Source organism: Equus przewalskii, chromosome 10, assembly GCF_037783145.1.
Source record: "Equus przewalskii isolate Varuska chromosome 10, EquPr2, whole genome shotgun sequence".
NCBI classification, from domain to species: domain Eukaryota; kingdom Metazoa; phylum Chordata; class Mammalia; order Perissodactyla; family Equidae; genus Equus; species Equus przewalskii.
In genome coordinates, this window is record NC_091840.1 from 24,135,282 (window position 1) to 24,151,260 (window position 15,979).

Sequence of the window (15,979 nt, forward strand, 5' to 3'; positions counted from 1 at the left end):
AAATGAGGGGAGGTCCCGCAGCAGAAGGCCTGGGAAAGCCTGGGGTTGGGTGAGAGGCAGCAAAGGTGATAGCAATAATGAAAGCAGTCCTGCCACTACCCAGAGCAGCTAATACTGAACACGCACAGGGGACCAGGTGCTGTGTCTTCTACTCATCACGTCAGGTCCTCCTTGTGGGAGCTAGGTACTGCTGGAGCTACATTGCACAGATGGAGAAAATCAGGCCCAGAGAGGTTAAGGAACTTACCCGGGCTCACACAGAGAGGACACGAACAGGATTTGGAGCCACATTATTTGACTTTGGAACCTTGCTTGTAACCACAGTGCTGGGGCCACTGTAAGAGGCAGCTGAGAGGGAAAACGGCACAGTCACAGTCACATATCTCCAAAACATTCACATGACTGCACACCTAGCGGCAAAAGATGTGTTTCTTGCCAAAGAGCATCCAGGGATTCAAGAGGCAATTTTTTTCCCTGAGCCCACATATGTAAGGATTTTTTCCCCTCTCCTTCCAGCCCTTCTTCCCCTGCTAAGCTTCTTTACTCCTCTTCCTCCCAGGCTAATAGTGTCTCCTCCGCCATCTGCTCCCAAGATGGCCGACACTGCCCACCTTGCTTCCCTGGGGATGGATGGGTCCAGGACCCCTCCCTCCCCCAGGTGCTGTAATTTGAGGGGCTGCCCAACTGGAATGGACCCAGGGCCTCCCCAGGCTGCCCTCCCACCACTGTGAGCTGGCTGACCTCTGCCCTCTGCCCTCTTGTGCCATTAACCCTGTCACCTGCTGGACATCAGCCCCGGGGCCCAGTCTGTCATCCGTGGCCAAAGATGGATGGGGGCGGCTGGGAAGCATAAGCGACGACCCCTTAATGAGATCTGGCGGGGGAGGGCCGGCTTCTATTAGGCAGCAGCAGGGCCAGGTTGGCGATAAGGGCCCTTGTTGAATATGACCCATTTTCCTTCTGCGGAGGGGAAGACAGTGGAGTGAGAAGCTGCAGGACAGGCTTGGGGCCACTGGATTCTGTGGCCACCTCCCGCTACCTCCTCCCACCCTTCCTCCGCTTCACTGGTAACCAGACTGGAGCAGGGAGAGATGGGCAGAGGCTGGGGCAAAAAGATGACCCCCTCACCTCTCATTCCTTCTCCTTGGCACTGTGACCCCAGCTCCTCGGGAAGAAACACAGACACAAAGAAACAGAAGAGCAGCTGCCTGGCCGGGGCAGCCCCAGGGCAGTCCTGGGGGACTCCATGGCTCCTCTTCCTGTGCAGAGAAATCGCAGGAAGGGAGCCTTTGTGGGGTATTGTCTATAGAGTGGGGAGTATCCTCAGAAGTGCAAGGAAAGGGTCCTTTTGAAGCAGGTAAAAGAACAGGGCATGGGATGGGGGCATTATTGGGTGGTCTCCTACACATTTTCCCTTTAATGATGCACGGAATATTAAAAGAAGGAGATGCTGGAAAGCATCAATTCTTTTTTTTTTTTTTTTAAAGATTTTATTTTTTTCCTTTTTCTCCCCAAAGCCCCCCGGTACATAGTTGTATATTCTTCATAGTTGTATATTCTTCATAGTTGTATATTCTTCGTTGTGGGTCCTTCTAGTTGTGGCATGTGGGATGCTGCCTCAGTGTGGTTTGATGAGCAGTGGCATGTCCGCACCCAGGATTCGAACCAACGAAACACTGGGCCGCCTGCAGCAGAGAACAAGAACTTAACCACTCAGCCACAGGGCCAGCCCCTAGAAAGCATCAATTCTAACCTTTCATTGTACTGACGCCTAGAGAGGAGAAGGGACCCACCCAAATTAATAGCAGGGCCTGAGCTAGAATCCAGGGTTCTAGAAGGTCAAGTCCTGTACTCAGCATCCCACCACACTCCCTCCTTGCTTCTTACCCAGGAAGAAAATATAACAGCTGCTAAAATCATCACTCCTGGACTTAGCTGAAAGGGCTTGTTCTTCCCCAGTCCCATCCCACCCCCTCCTCCCACGCCATGTCCGTCCCCACCCCCAACAATACACAACACGCTGCCCCAGGGCTTTTAGTAGGTTTGGGTGATAGACTGACTTGGGGAAAGGGGGGTGAGGATGCTCCCTGTTTCATCCTAGGAGAGAATGGGGAATAATTCACTCCCTGAGGACGTGAATGAGGATGGTTGAAAATAGGGCTCTTTGAGTTTGAGGCTTTGATATTGAGAGGTCTTTGCCCCCATGAAGAGTAAGGAGAAGGACCAAGTGGATACCCAGCAAAGGGCGGCTGTAAGACCCTCAGGCCTTTATTCTGACGTCCACGGCCAGTCCATCCCCAGAGCCGCTGCCTCAGTGCCGCCTGCAATGAGTTCTGGTTCCCCTCCCAGCTGCCTTGTACAGGATTTGTAGTGCAGCATCGGCATCAGGAGGTTTGGGGTCAGGAGGCTTGGATTCTGGTCCTGGTTAGCTGTGTGACCCTCAGCAATTCTTTTAATCTTTCTGGGCCTCATTTGCCTCGTCTTTAAAAAGGAGTGCTAGACAACCGCCTTCACATTTCTTCTAAATAGAAGGACCAGAACTAGTGCCGGGACTTGCTGACTTACGCGGCTCCCAAGAGCTCGTTGTGTGCATTTCCCCACTTTGCACTGCGGGACTTCCGGTTAGCAACTTGAAATGGGCTTTGGTGGGAGTATTGACACCATGGAAAGTGGCAAATGCTAGAAATCGGGGCTTCTCCACCACCACCCCAGTGAGAGCCGGCTGTTAAACTTTAACCAGCACATGACTGACAAGAATTCTGACGTCTTACATAAAACAGAGAAAAGCAGAATTGCTTTGGTTGAAGCAGGAGTGCCCTCTCCCCACCAAGCTCTGCCCAAACCCAGGACTTGAAAACTGCCATATCAGAAGAAGGCTGAGATTCATTCCAGCTCGAAATTCTGTGAGTCGAAGTAATGGGCCACCGAGAGGTGACGCAGGAGGGAGAAGGAAGAACAATAAAGGGGCTTGGGTTTTACGACTGTTTTTGGCTAATCAAGACTTGGTGGTGTGGACAAATCGGCTTTGACGAGTCAGGAAGCAACTCTGGGAGTCGCTGATGCTATAGGTCCCAAGGCCTTTTGGTGGCCTCTGGAGCAGTCTCACAGCAGACGGTCTCTCGCTGGGAGGCAGGAGGGTGAAACTGCTTTGGGAGAGGGCATGTCACCCATCTCCTCGCTTGGCCTCTCCTCCCCACAACTGTCCCCCTGACCTCCTGGGTGAAAGGAAGTGATGTACCACTTGGGTCCCTTCAGGTAGAGAGAGAGCTGGAGCCATCTGGGGAAAGCCCAATGGGCTTCATCAGTGTCTGGTGGGGATGATGCCACCCAGGAGAGCCGGAGACCAGAATTCAAACGCAGCGCTTGATCCTTAGCTCCAGCAGTCCCTGACTGTGACAATCTTTATATTTCAGTATCATTTTGTGGGAGGAAGCTGCTAAGACAGGGTTAACATCATATTCATCATTTGGTCTTTTCGATGGGGCAAGCAGAGGGTAGTCACCAAGGACCATAACCTCATTCAGCTTGTGGTGAAAGGGCCCCCTGGACAAGCAGCTTTCACTTCTACCTTCGCCCAGGTTCTGGGAAGAACACAGAGGTCAATATTCCCAAAGCTTGCTTCCTTCCAGGCCTATTAGAATCAGCTGGACTGATTTGTTCCTGCAGGGGTGGCAGGTGGTGGTGGAGGTAGGGGCTTGGGGGTATGGCCAGCAAGCAAAAGAAAAGAGAAACAAATGTTTGTAGCTGAAAGAGAACTGGCCTTTAATCTAGTGGTTTTTAGCTCTGCCAGTCATCAGAATAACCTGGGAAGATTTAGAAAATACAATTTCTTGCCCCTGCCCCTAGACTCACTGATTTAAACATCTCCAGTGGGGGAGGGAGGGGTTCTGGTGTCTGGGTGCCACTAAATTCACCCTCCTGGCTGCCCTCCATGGGGATGGAGGGCAACAATCAGTGCTGACCGTCAATTAGACTTTGTCCTCGTTCTATTTCCAAAAGAGATTTCTTATTCTCCCTTAGCAAATATAGAAAGATTTTAAAAAGTTCTTCCCTACAGCCAACCTAACTCTCGGCTGCATTTCTAGCCCTCTCGTCTGTGTAATAACCTTACTGATGACTTTCAGAGTTTGCCTGCCTGCTGAATGTTCTGGGTTTATTTCTTCATTCCACAAAAATATCAGGTCCTAGGTTCGGTGCTGGGGAGACAGCAGGTAAACAAAATGGACACAATCCTTGGCCTTTGAGCTTACAGCCTTGTGAGGGTTAGAATTAAACTAGCAACGTTGGGATGTTGGGAGAGGGGAGATGTCGGGATAGGGAAGATGGAGTGAGGGATAGTGTCCTGAAGAAATGAGGGCAAGGCTGTGGTCTCACCGGGAAGGGAGATGGGAGGCGGGGAGCACAGTTCCTGGCAGAGAGAACAGCATGTGCAGAGCTGAAGGTAAACAGTAGAGGCGGCCTCGATGAACCGAGTGAAAATCCATACAGCTGGGCATTGTGCCTCCTGAACCTTTCTGTCATTTCTATGGCGCTTCCCAGAAACCCCTCTAAGCTCCTCCATGACTCTCTGGGCTCCATGAAGCCCAGAGCGAGACAAAGAACTTTTGTCTGATCAGCTGAGCTATAATGAGAGAATGACCCCAGGTTCCTTATTTATGCATCCAGCACGGAGCTGGCTTTTGTAAGAGCAGCGCGGTATTACTGACTCACAGTCAGCCATGCATTTTACAATAATCCCACAATGTCTGTCTTGGATTTTATTTCTGTCTAACTTCCCTTTCAGCTTTCTTTTTAAAAGCTTTGCCTCTTTGCTCTCTTTTTACTTCTCTCTTTCTTTGAAGTGGAACATGTCAAGAATATGTGGGTTTCGGGGAAATCTGCCATCCCAAGGGTCCTCCTGCAATGAAATGCAGGTCAAACTGAGCTTTGGAGTTGCAAGCTGATTAGTCTAAATGCCTACATCTTTGAGAGCCTATCCAATCTGCCCATCCAGGCTGCCGATCCCGTCCTGTCTTATTTGCTGCTGGGGCGTGGGGGGAAGGTGAGGATGGGCGCGCAGAGTCAGCGCCAGACAGTGATGTGCCAGGCAGAACAGAATCTCTGCACAGTGGCTCCTGGAAGGGAGGGCAGAGGGGAGGGGGCAGATGCTGAGAGGCTCATGGGAGCCATGCCAACAGATGGGTCCGCCTGGGTCCCTGACTAAACCAACTAACCCTTCCCAAGCCGATCAGTGTGCGGGGCCCATTATTCTTCCCTGGGATCCCAAGTGAAGCAATAGGGGCCATGTAGGAATTCACTGGTCAATGCTAGTTTGGTGGGTGGGAGTGAGAAGGTCAGGAAGGGGCAGGCATGGGGGTGGGTTTGCTTGGACGAGCCCGGGGGAGCTGAGCCAGCCCAGGCAGAGAAAAAGGTTGCTTTGGCATTCTCCTGCAGTTACCAGACCTCCCCGCCTACCAGGCTGCTGGTGTGCTGCAGACCCAGCCCCCTCCCCAAAGAGCCCCCGAGAGGGGCCAGGAGTGGGGGGAAGGCCACCCGTGGCCTTGTGAGGCTGAAGCACAAGCTCCTTCCTCAGCTGCCAGGGAAGAATTTAATTACCAATTAAAGCCCCCTCCATCTGTTTCGGGCCTGCCAGAGAGCTCTCTCTACCCTTTAATTACATCTCTGACAACAATTTAACTCAATTAGCTGGTAAACACAGCAGAATGCAGGCAACCCAGGGCACCCTCTTGTCCCTGCCATCTGTCTGTCCGTCTTATGCTTTCCCCACTCGCTCTCAGTCTGTCTGTCCTGCCTCTCATTTTGACCACCCTTCCTCACTTTTCTCTTTTCCTTCTGCCCATCTTCCCCAGACCTCTTGTCTGTCTCACATCAGCTGGGTTTTCTCCCTGATCTTTGTCATTCGTCTTCCTTTCCCATCTGCTGTCTGTCCAGCCCTTTCTCCTGTTCCGTCTCACTCCATCCATTCCAACTTTCCTTCTCTGGAGGCCAGTCTCCAGTGAGCCCTCCTTTTCCTTTCTTTCTCCCAGTCTTCTTTCTCCTTCTCTGCATCCCTCCTGCATTTAACCAAATCTATCCCTTTCAACATCTCTTCTTTGAGTCTCCTTTCTGGTTTGTTTCTCTAACCTTTACCATCTCCTTTTGTTTCGTCCACTGAGCACAGACCGATGTGAGCCCAAGGGGTAAGAGCTGCCAGGTTTTGAGCACTTACTTTGCCCGTCACTGCCTAAGAGCTTTATGTATATTATTTTGTGGAATCTTTACAAAAATTCTGTGAAGTAGGTATAATTATCCCCATTTTACAAGTGGAGTAATTGATGCTCTGAGAGATTTTGCAACTTGCCCAAGGTCACAGAGCTTGCAACAGATAGAAGTGGGATTCAAACCAAGTCTGTTTACTCCAACACTAAGAGACATGGGCCCTGTGAGGGGAGCAGCTTTGTGGATGCCAGAGAGGGCCTGAATATTTGGGGAAAGGCTCTGTGTTGCTGAGATGAAGGGTAAGCAATAGGTTCCCCGTTAACACAGGGTGAAAAATGAAAGATGATTTCTGAGAGTCTAACCTCACTATTTCTGCTGGAGGGAACCTTCCAGATTCTAGTTTGCCACAGTGTTGAAGAAGTTTCTTAGTCCCCTGAGAAAGCAAAAAATTTCTATGACCCCAAGGAGTAGGAGAGAAGGAAAGAGAGAAACAAGTAGGCTATAATTATCCTAGCAACCCTCTCCTGGAATGAGGCGGGGGGAAGGGCAGTAGAGAAGGGCAGCCTGATCCGTCTTGTGGACAGGCAGGGACATGATGGAGACCCCAGGTCAGCCAGGTAGTCACATGGCTGCGGCTTAGGCAGACCCCAACCAGATAAAACTCATCTGCTTTCTTCCCCGGTCCTTCCTCAGCTCACTAATCAGTCTTCCTGTGATTAAAACAGAAAAGAATTGCGGGGAGACCATCGCAGAGAAGAGGAGCCTATTTCTTATCTCTGTTTTCCTTTGATTTTAAGATTTGCTGTCCGTCCTCCGGGGTTAGTTTCATTTGGGGTTTAGAACTCACACACCTTTACCCGGCTTTCTGCCACCTTCAGCAGGAGTGCTGGGATCCCAAACAAATTCCTCGAATGCAGTAAGTGTGCTCTGAGAGCAAATGCCAAATGTGGGTTAGAGTCAGTCTAGGTGGGGAGACTGGTCTATCACCTAGACTTTTCATCGTTACAAACCGCTCGAGGGAAGTCTCGTTCTGCAGCAGATACGGAAAGTTCTGGGCAGAGGCAACCAAGGGGCAGATGGGAGACTGGAATAGAAGCAGGGCCAGAGAAGCAGAGGGAACTCAAAATGAGGAGGCTCCTCGTCAGGCTTCCCAAGCCTCAGACAAGCAGTGGGTTTGTGGGCGGTTTTTGTAAACATGATATAATAGAGACCATGGAGTAATGAGGTTGGTGGGTTGTTTTTTCTAAACAGACACATGATTGCCTAGAATTTCAGAGTTCAAGGGGCCAGAGAGGTTTAGCTAACCCAGGGCCCTTCCTGCTGCAAGAATTCTTATTACAGTAGCCCTGATAATATCCTCCTTTGAATACTTCCAGTGACAGGGAACTCACTACCCTACTAGGTAACTCCTTTCTATTTTCAGACTTTTTTTTTCTCTGGGGAAGATTGGCCATGAGCTAACATCTCTGCCCATCTTCCTCTACTTTATATGTGGGACACCTGCCACAGCATGGCTTGACAAGCAGTGCCAGGTCCACACCTGGGATCCAAACCAGCAAACCCAGGGCCACTGAAGCAGAATGTGCAAACCTAACTGCTGCACCACCGGGCTGGCTCCTGCAAGACTGTTTTTTAAGGAGAAAGGATATGGAATTTTATTTTATTTTATGTATTTATCTATTTGTTTTGCAGGGAAAGATTCACCCTGAGTTAATATCTGTTGCCAATCTTCCTCTTTGTTTTTTCCTCCCCAGTGCCTGCTCGTATGTTCTAGCTGTAAGTCCTAGTTCTTCTGTGTGAGCTGCCACCACAACATGGCACCTGACAGATGGGTGGCGTGGTTCTGCTACCCGGTAAGGAACCCCGGGCCACTGAAGCAGTGAGAGGGCCGAACTTTAACCTCTAGGCCATCAGGGCTGGCTCCAGACTGTTTTAACGTTCAGAAAATTATTTCTCCCTACAGTTCCCATCCTTCTGTCCTATTTTCACCTCGTGAAGCGATGGAGAATGTGTAAACATTCCTCCCCAGTTCAGATGCGAATCCAATGTCTAGAAGCCAGCCAACAGGAACACTTCAGAGGTTCAACATCCCTCATTCCTTCAGCTATTCCTGAAATGCTCTCTTTTCAGAATCTCACTGTTCTCTTTCTCTGAACGCCTTTTCATTAGCAATGCCTTTCTTTATAAATACTGCCCCAGGCCCAAACAGAATGCTCCACATTAAGTTCAGTGGGCACAGAGCAGAGAAGGACTATTACCTCCCTTGTTCTGGAGATTGTATTTTCATTAATGCATCTCAGAATCTAAAATTTTTCATGGCAACCACAGATCTTAGTAGATTCCATATCCTACCAGCATGTTGAGGCTGCCGTCAACTGGACTTATTTGTTTTGGTATATGCCACCCTTAGGCCATGTCGTCCTCATCCCTATTGAGTTGATACTTTTCGTGATAAACATAAAACATATCATTTAACCCTTTTAAACTTCATCTCACTTAATTCAATTTAACACTGATGGAGCATTATTATGTTCCACTGAGTTTGATTTGGGCCAATGTTCCCTTCCTACCGAGGTCTTAGATCCTGAGCCTGTCACCCAAAATGTTACCCAGCTCCGCATCAGCCACAGATGACGGGCTTGTCTGCCATGTCTCCATCCGATCCCCCGAAAGTGTTAAAGACTGTCGTGCCTCCTGAGAGAGGGTTATTTTGAAGGATATGAAGACATATTTTCAATGTCTAAATGAATCTCTCTCCTTCAAATAGAGGCTATAGTTGGTTTTTTGATAACTTTTAATTTTGATAAATTTCAGACACAGAAGAATATCAAAAATAGTACAAAGAATTCCCACATGCCCTTTACCCAGATTCATCACTGTTTACACCTACCTCCGTTTGCTTTATCCTTGTCTATCCACATGTTTACATATGCATATTTTTTCTGAGCTTTTTGAGAGTAAGCTGGAGACATCATGTCCCTTTACCCCGAAATACTTTAGTATGTATTTCCTAGGAACAAAAGCATTCTCTTATACAAACAACCTCAGTATAATTATCAAAATCCAGAAATTTAACATTGTGGCAAGACTACTATGTAATTCACAGTTTATATTCCAATTCCATCAACTTTCCCAGTAATGTCCTTTATAGCTATTCCCGCCCCCACCTCCCTCCACCCCCAGTCCAGGATCACACATGGCATTCAGTTGTCATGCTCTTTGGCAGGAAGCTATGGTTTTATTTCAACACTTTGCTAAAAGCAGTTTGGAAACTTTTTTGAAAAATGCCAACCTAAGAAAAACAAACCATCGCACCTTCCAAGGATGAAGATCTGGTACCTCTGAGGACAGCAAAATAAATGTGCCGCAGACTCTGAAGGTAACTCCCATGAAGCCTTCACAAATGTTTTAAGCCACAGAAGCATCTGGAACAAGTGCAGCTGCCTGGTCAGATGACTTTGGAGGGAACAGCCTCAGAGAGAGGACTGACTCCTAGGGCATTTGCTTATAAATTTGCCTCATTCCTTGACAGTCAAACTGCACACTATCTTAGGGTTTCAGCTCCTGGAGAACAGGGCCTATATGATAGGCACATTCTTCTTGGCTCATTTGTTAAAGTATTGGGCTGCTGGAGCTGAGGCCCAGGTTTAGCCCCCAAAAAGGGCTATTTATACTGCCATAAGATGAACTCTTAACCTCTAAGGTCAGTCATGAGGGAGGTAGGTGGGCAAATGAAGATGTGCAGGATAATCAATTCCTAACAACTCAAAACATGTGTCAGACTGATGGCGGATGGATAACGTTGACTTCCCACCATACTCATCCATAATGGACACCCAATAAATAGGAAAGCACATCCACAAGCGCATGGCAGCAGGCTGTACAGTGACCTGCTAAATTAAGGCAACCTGCACTCCCACCAGAACTCAAGGTAATGAGGACCAAACAATGGTGCTGTCGATTTCCTCCCCGCACCCAGGTTCAAAGCCTTAGAATTTAGTGCTTAATCGCTCTCCTCCCTCTCTTCCTAACACCCTGTCAGTCACCAAACTTTTTCACCTTTCTCACATTTATTCCATCCTGTCCATTCTGGTCCAGGTCATACTATACTGGTTCCCTGGTCTCCAGTCTCTCTCCTATATATATATATCCCCAAATGTCTGGGTTAAATACTCTCCTCAAGTTTCCATTTTAGATCCAGCCAGGCTCACTCATCCATGAGAAGCCATCTTCTTGGCCTTTGCTGTTGTGGTCCATTCCCCTCTCCACTCCACTTCACGCCTCGCTTCCTTAGACACCTGGTCTCCACGGCTCCTTTTGGGGTGACCCGTAGCTTCAAGTCCTGCAACCCTTCCCTCCGAGCTGAGTGTTGAAAGCATTTGGCATCTATACTATTTATTTGGCACTTGGCATATGACTTCTTAGATGATTTGTAATTTTAATGCATCCACTCTTTCTCATAAGAAAGACTGTAAATGCTTCAAGAGCAGATGTTGTGTTTCTCTCTCTTCCCGTCTTATATTTAACGTAATGTCATTTATATAGTTGGAGCACAACGCATGTTCAGTGCTAGTGATCAAGAAGTTTGTTTGAAAAGGGTCTATAACCAAATACGAGCCAACATGTATTGAGCACATAATAACCATCAGACACAGTGCTCTATACTTTCTGTGGATTATCTCATTTATCCCTTCCACAACCCAGTGATCTGGGGACAATTATAATCCCCATTTTACTGATGAGGAAACTGAGGCTCAGAGAAACTAAGCAATTTGCCCCTGGTCATCCAGATAGTGAGTGGAAAAACCAGGATTCAGAGCGCTGGATTTAACCACCGTGCTACGGCCACGAAGGGAATGCTCCCCCTACCCCGAGACTCTAAAGAATAATAATTGTGATGCTGATGATAAGGAATAAGAATCTTCCAAGGAAAGTGGGGCTCTGATGTGCTCCAGCAGCTTTTTGAGGGTTTAATAACCTCACTCTTGCAAAGCTCTTTGGAAATGCACATTCAATCCATTCTTGAACGAGAAGATAAAATCAGCTGCAAAGTCACTTTAGAATTTGGCCCAGTCTTTGAAAGCTACTCTCTTCTTCTTCTTCTTTTTTTTTTTTTAAGATTTTATTTTTTCTTTTTCTCCCAAAGCCCCCCAGTATCTACTTGTGTATTTTTAGTTGTGGGTCCTTCCAGCTGTGGCATGTGGGACGCCACCTCAGCATGGCTTGATGAGTGGTGCCGTGTCCCCAGGATGCAAACCAGTGAAACCCTGGGTGGCTAAACCAGAGCACGGGAACTTAGCCACTCCGCCAGGGGCGGCCCCTACTCTCTTCTTTTTATTTTGTGTTTTGGCAAGGGAGAGTAACGAGGAAGCTTCTGACCTCACAACGGTCTGAGTTGACAGACCCTCTCCTGGGTTCTGAATCCAGGCCCAGCCAGAAGTTTGTAATTTTCAGCTTTTAGCCCACATTTCTAGTGGGCTGGGGCTGAGGAGGATTTGGTAAGGAGGGCAGAAAAGGAGTAGAGTTGTGTTTTCTCATAATTCAGGTCAAGGTTGGGGTTCCAACGGACTCTCAGTTCCCCCATGATTGCAGAAAAGAAGAGACAGAAACCAGGAAGCGATACATGCGTTCAGAGGTGTTCACAGAAGACAGCTCAGCAAGGCGGACCTATCACAGCCAGCTGATGTCGCTAAGAGAGGAGGGGAAGATGGAGGAAAGAAACAATGGAAGAAGAGACAAAGAGAAAGGAGGGAAGATGGAGCAAAACGTGGAGATGGGAAATATGGCAGAGAGGAGGAGAGCGAAGAAAAGAGAACAGTGGAAAAAAGAAAGAAAGAGGGAGAATTTGAAGTCATGGTCTTTTCCCCACCTCCCTTCTCCCATCCCTAACTCCGCGGGTGAGAGCTTCTGGGCCCTCCCTGTAACCCGAAGGGGACATATACCCTCACCCTCCGACCTCCGGTGCTGGCTCCGGGGCCCAGAGGTGGCAAACAGGGAGGCTTGTAAACAGTTTGTGCAATTTTCCTCCGGTTTCCCCAGGAATTGCCCGTTTTCTGGGGCTATTCGTTTCCTTGCAGCCCTCTGGGAGTTCCCTCTCCACAGACCCCAGCCAGCCTCTAGCGGCCCCCCTCTCCTCCATTCCCCCCAGCTCTCCGGAGGGGCTCGCATCTCCCTGATGCGCTCCGGTCTCTGTCTGAGCCATCCATCAAGGGTGGCAGGCTGAGGGAAACATGAAAAAGAGCCTATTTGGCTATTAACATCCCCTCCCGCTTTGTTGTCTCTCTCCTCCCCACTCCCCTTCCAGCCCCCCACCCCACCCCTCCCTTTCCCCTTTTGCGGGAGACAAAACCAGACTGACAAGCTGAAGACTCAAACATTAATCAAACTGCGCTCCGGAACAACCTTTCCCTCGCATTAATAAATACATTTGCGGCCCCTCATTGGACAGTTGGCCTAATTTGTTTCTCTTTTGCGGGGTGGGGGGAGCAGCCGCGCCCGCGCCCCCGGCTCCCAGCAGCCCGGTGCAAAGCAGATGTTCCGCCGCGGACGCCGAGCTGCGCCGAGCCGCGCGCCCCGGAGGCCGCGGTTGCCATGGCGACGGCCGGGCCGCCTGCTGTCGCTGAGCACGCTGTCTCGCCCGCTCAGTGATTACCTCCATCTCGGCAGCGTTCGCCATACGGCCGGGATTCTAATCAGATCCCCTCCCCCCTCCCTCCTGGCGGCCTAGACGAGCCCACCCTCCTCTGCCCAGCCCACTACCCCCTCCAGCTCCCACATCCTTGGGACTCATTAAGAGCTGCCGGTGCATCCCTGATAGTGCCGAGGAAAGCAGAGTGGGAGAGATGCCCTGCATTCCCGCGTTTAGGAATGACTACCCCCAGTTGGGAAGAGGTTCTGTGTACCTGAGGCCATCTTTGGTTGCACTGGACCCCCAGGGTCCCAATCCCAGCACTGTCCCCTGGAGACCTCTCCTCCTCCCCCTTCTTGGTTATCTTGAGACAGGTGACCTGAGGTCCCTGAGAGAGGAAAGGCAAGCCCGTTCCTCCTCTACCTGGGCAGGACTCTTCCGTTCTGATTCTGAAAGTGCTAGGAATGATTTCTTCTGCCCAGACTGGAGGTAGGGAGGGTTTCTGGAGTGATCAGAGCATCAGTCCAAGCTATGCCCCTTGTGCTAAACCCAGTGGTTTCTCAGACTAAGGGGAGGAGTGGAGAGGCACAGGTCAGGTACTCAAATGATGCAGGCCTGGCCTGAGTTCGGCTGTGATTACTCTGACCCCGGCCTCATCACACACACAGCACGCTTTCCATGCTCCGGGCTGAGGGCGGTTCTTTTGCAGGGGATCCCTGAAGCACGGCCAGCAGGCAGCCTTTCGAGTGACGCACCATGTCCTTTCTCCAGGCTTGGTAGTGGGCAAAGGCTGGCTATGAGGCCTCGGGGCCTTGGGGTACCTGGAGATCTTTCTGTCGGAGAAGTGTCCTTTCCCTGAGACTTTGAGGCTTCATTATAAGATCCCAAACATAGCCCCCTTTCTAAACATCCCTGGCTTCAGGAGAAACAGGGTAATAACAGAGGCCACCATGGAAGCAACACAAAACATGCGGGACAGGGAGATGAGCCTCTGGGTGCAGATTCCGCATTCCAGGCTACATCATAAACCAGGAAGTCCAACGTGGTTGGAGCAAAAAATAATTTTGTTTGAAGGGAAGGACCTCCTCGGAGTGATGAGAAGTGGCAAAGTTCTCATCAACACCAGGGAAAGCTTGCTTAAAGACTCCCACAGCATCCAAAATGCACGCCTCCTCCCCATGTCTGCCCGCAGAGTCCTCAGCAGCATCAGCGAATGAGAAGAAATGCTACTCTGGGCTCTCTCCGGAGTCTACTAGGAATCCTCATGTTAGAGCTGCAAGGGCCTTTAGAGGTCTGGACCAGTCCTTCATTTTATGGATGAGAAAACGGAGACCCAGAGAGGGACCATAACTGGATCCCATAGCTAGCAGATAGTGCAACTAGGCTGCTTTCTGCTATGCTGGCCTCAGGTGCCCCTCCCTTTCCTCTCTCAGAGGCAACTCCCTGCCTGGGAAACTCTGGTTTCCAAGAGGCACAGGCAGAATCCCAAAAATCTCAGGCCTTCCCAAGCCCGTTGTCACCCTGTCTGCTAAAGGCCTGTCACCTGAAGGCAGCTCCACTGGAGTGACGGCTCCCGTTGGCCCTGGCTAGCCCAGGGCCTCTCTGGGGGTGGTGGGTGGGGAGGGAGCTTTTGTGGGGGTTGATTGTCTGCAGCTCTGGCTTTGTCTGTCTGTCACTCAGAAGTGAACCGCCAAGGGGAGAGGTCAGGCTGGTTGGTGGAAAGGGAGAAAGAGGCCTGTCCCTGTCGGCGGCGAGGGGTGGGGAAGAAGGTAGGTGATGGGGGGCGGGCAGGGAACACGGCTCCTTCAACCTCCTCATCCCCCACTCCCAGCTCCTCAGCTCCCCCAGGGACTTCCAGGCTTTGCTCCTTTAGGACCAGTGCAGCAACGGGCCGCAAAGACCCTTCTCTTCTTGCCATGCAATTCTTGAGTCCCCACTGGCGATCGGCTCCTGTACCCTGCCCTACCCTGGCCTGTCTGGAAGAAGGGCCTTTGAGGGAGTCTAGCTCAAAGCCACTAGGAAGGGGTAGTGTCCCCGTTCCACACAGCAGCCTCTCTGACTCCACTCCCATGCTTGCCTGTCTCCCTGCCCCACTTGCTTCCTCAGATTCCCCAGGCTCGCCCCCTGCAACCACACAGATCCATCTCCTGAGGCCCGTTTTCAGGCCGCCCCAGCTTCCACTGTACGCCACTGCATCTCCCCAGATTGTGCAGTTTCCAGTCTCTCCTTGCTCCCTCTGCACACGAATCTACCTCCCCAGCTTCGACTGTTTTCAGGCTTCTCTCTCTCTCTCTCTGCCCTCCTGTACACGAACTGTCTCCCCAGATCCTGCTGTTTCCAGGTTCCCCCATGTTTCCCCGGTACACAAATTGGCCTCCCTGGGTTCGGCAGTTTCCAGAACCCCCTTGCTCTCTCACTAGGTAGTTCCATCTCCCCAGATTCAGCTGTTTTCAGGCTCCCCTCACTTGCCCTGTACACGGACACGTCTCCCAGGTTCTGCAGTTTCCAGGCTCCCCTATTTCCCTTGTACACGGATCAGCCTCTAGCTTATGTTGATCCCAGCTGCCTAAGGGATTCAGTAGGTTTAAGGGGGTGGAAGGAAAACACTAGTCAGAAAGTGGAGGAGGAGAAGGATTGCCATCAGGGAAGCTCCTTATTTCTCTTGTGACCCAGAGCCCTAAGCAGCTTGCACACAGCAGCCTCTGGGCCTCTGACTCTACAAATAGGTCCCTTGAGCTGATCTGCCCTGGGACACGCCAACGCCCGTCTCCTTGCTGCTGCCCAGAGTCTGGATTTTAAGCTGAGCATCCTCTGGAGGGCCCCATCTTGGAGAAGGTGCTTGTGCACACACGCACTAGCACTACGGCAGGGCAGGGCAGGCAAAGGCCTTCCCTAACTAACCCTGGGCTTCTCTCAGCTCCCGCCCCGTCTCTCCCCTGCTGCTCCTTGCTTGCCTTCCCAGGCCCTCTTTGTCCCTTTCTCACCTGCTGCACCTTAGATCCTCTCAATTTATTCACATAGAACTTAAAGGAGACTCCAAAAGCCCTCCCCACAGCAAAGCAGGTACAGAGCTAAGAGATCCACACTTTTTTCTTTTTTTTTTTTTTTTCAGTTTTTCAGGATGGAGTAGTAGTAATCTCAGGCCCTGGAAAT

General features: G+C 50.4%; 1 long non-coding RNA gene across 1 annotated transcript; it reads left to right on the top strand.

Annotated features, from left to right (window-relative positions):
* Positions 1-2,778: 2,778 nt before the first annotated feature.
* Positions 2,779-12,638, top strand: LOC103565391 (uncharacterized). Its single transcript, XR_548280.2, has 3 exons — positions 2,779-2,903; positions 7,953-8,051; positions 11,744-12,638. It is a non-coding gene; the product is annotated as an uncharacterized lncRNA (long non-coding RNA).
* Positions 12,639-15,979: the final 3,341 nt, after the last annotated feature.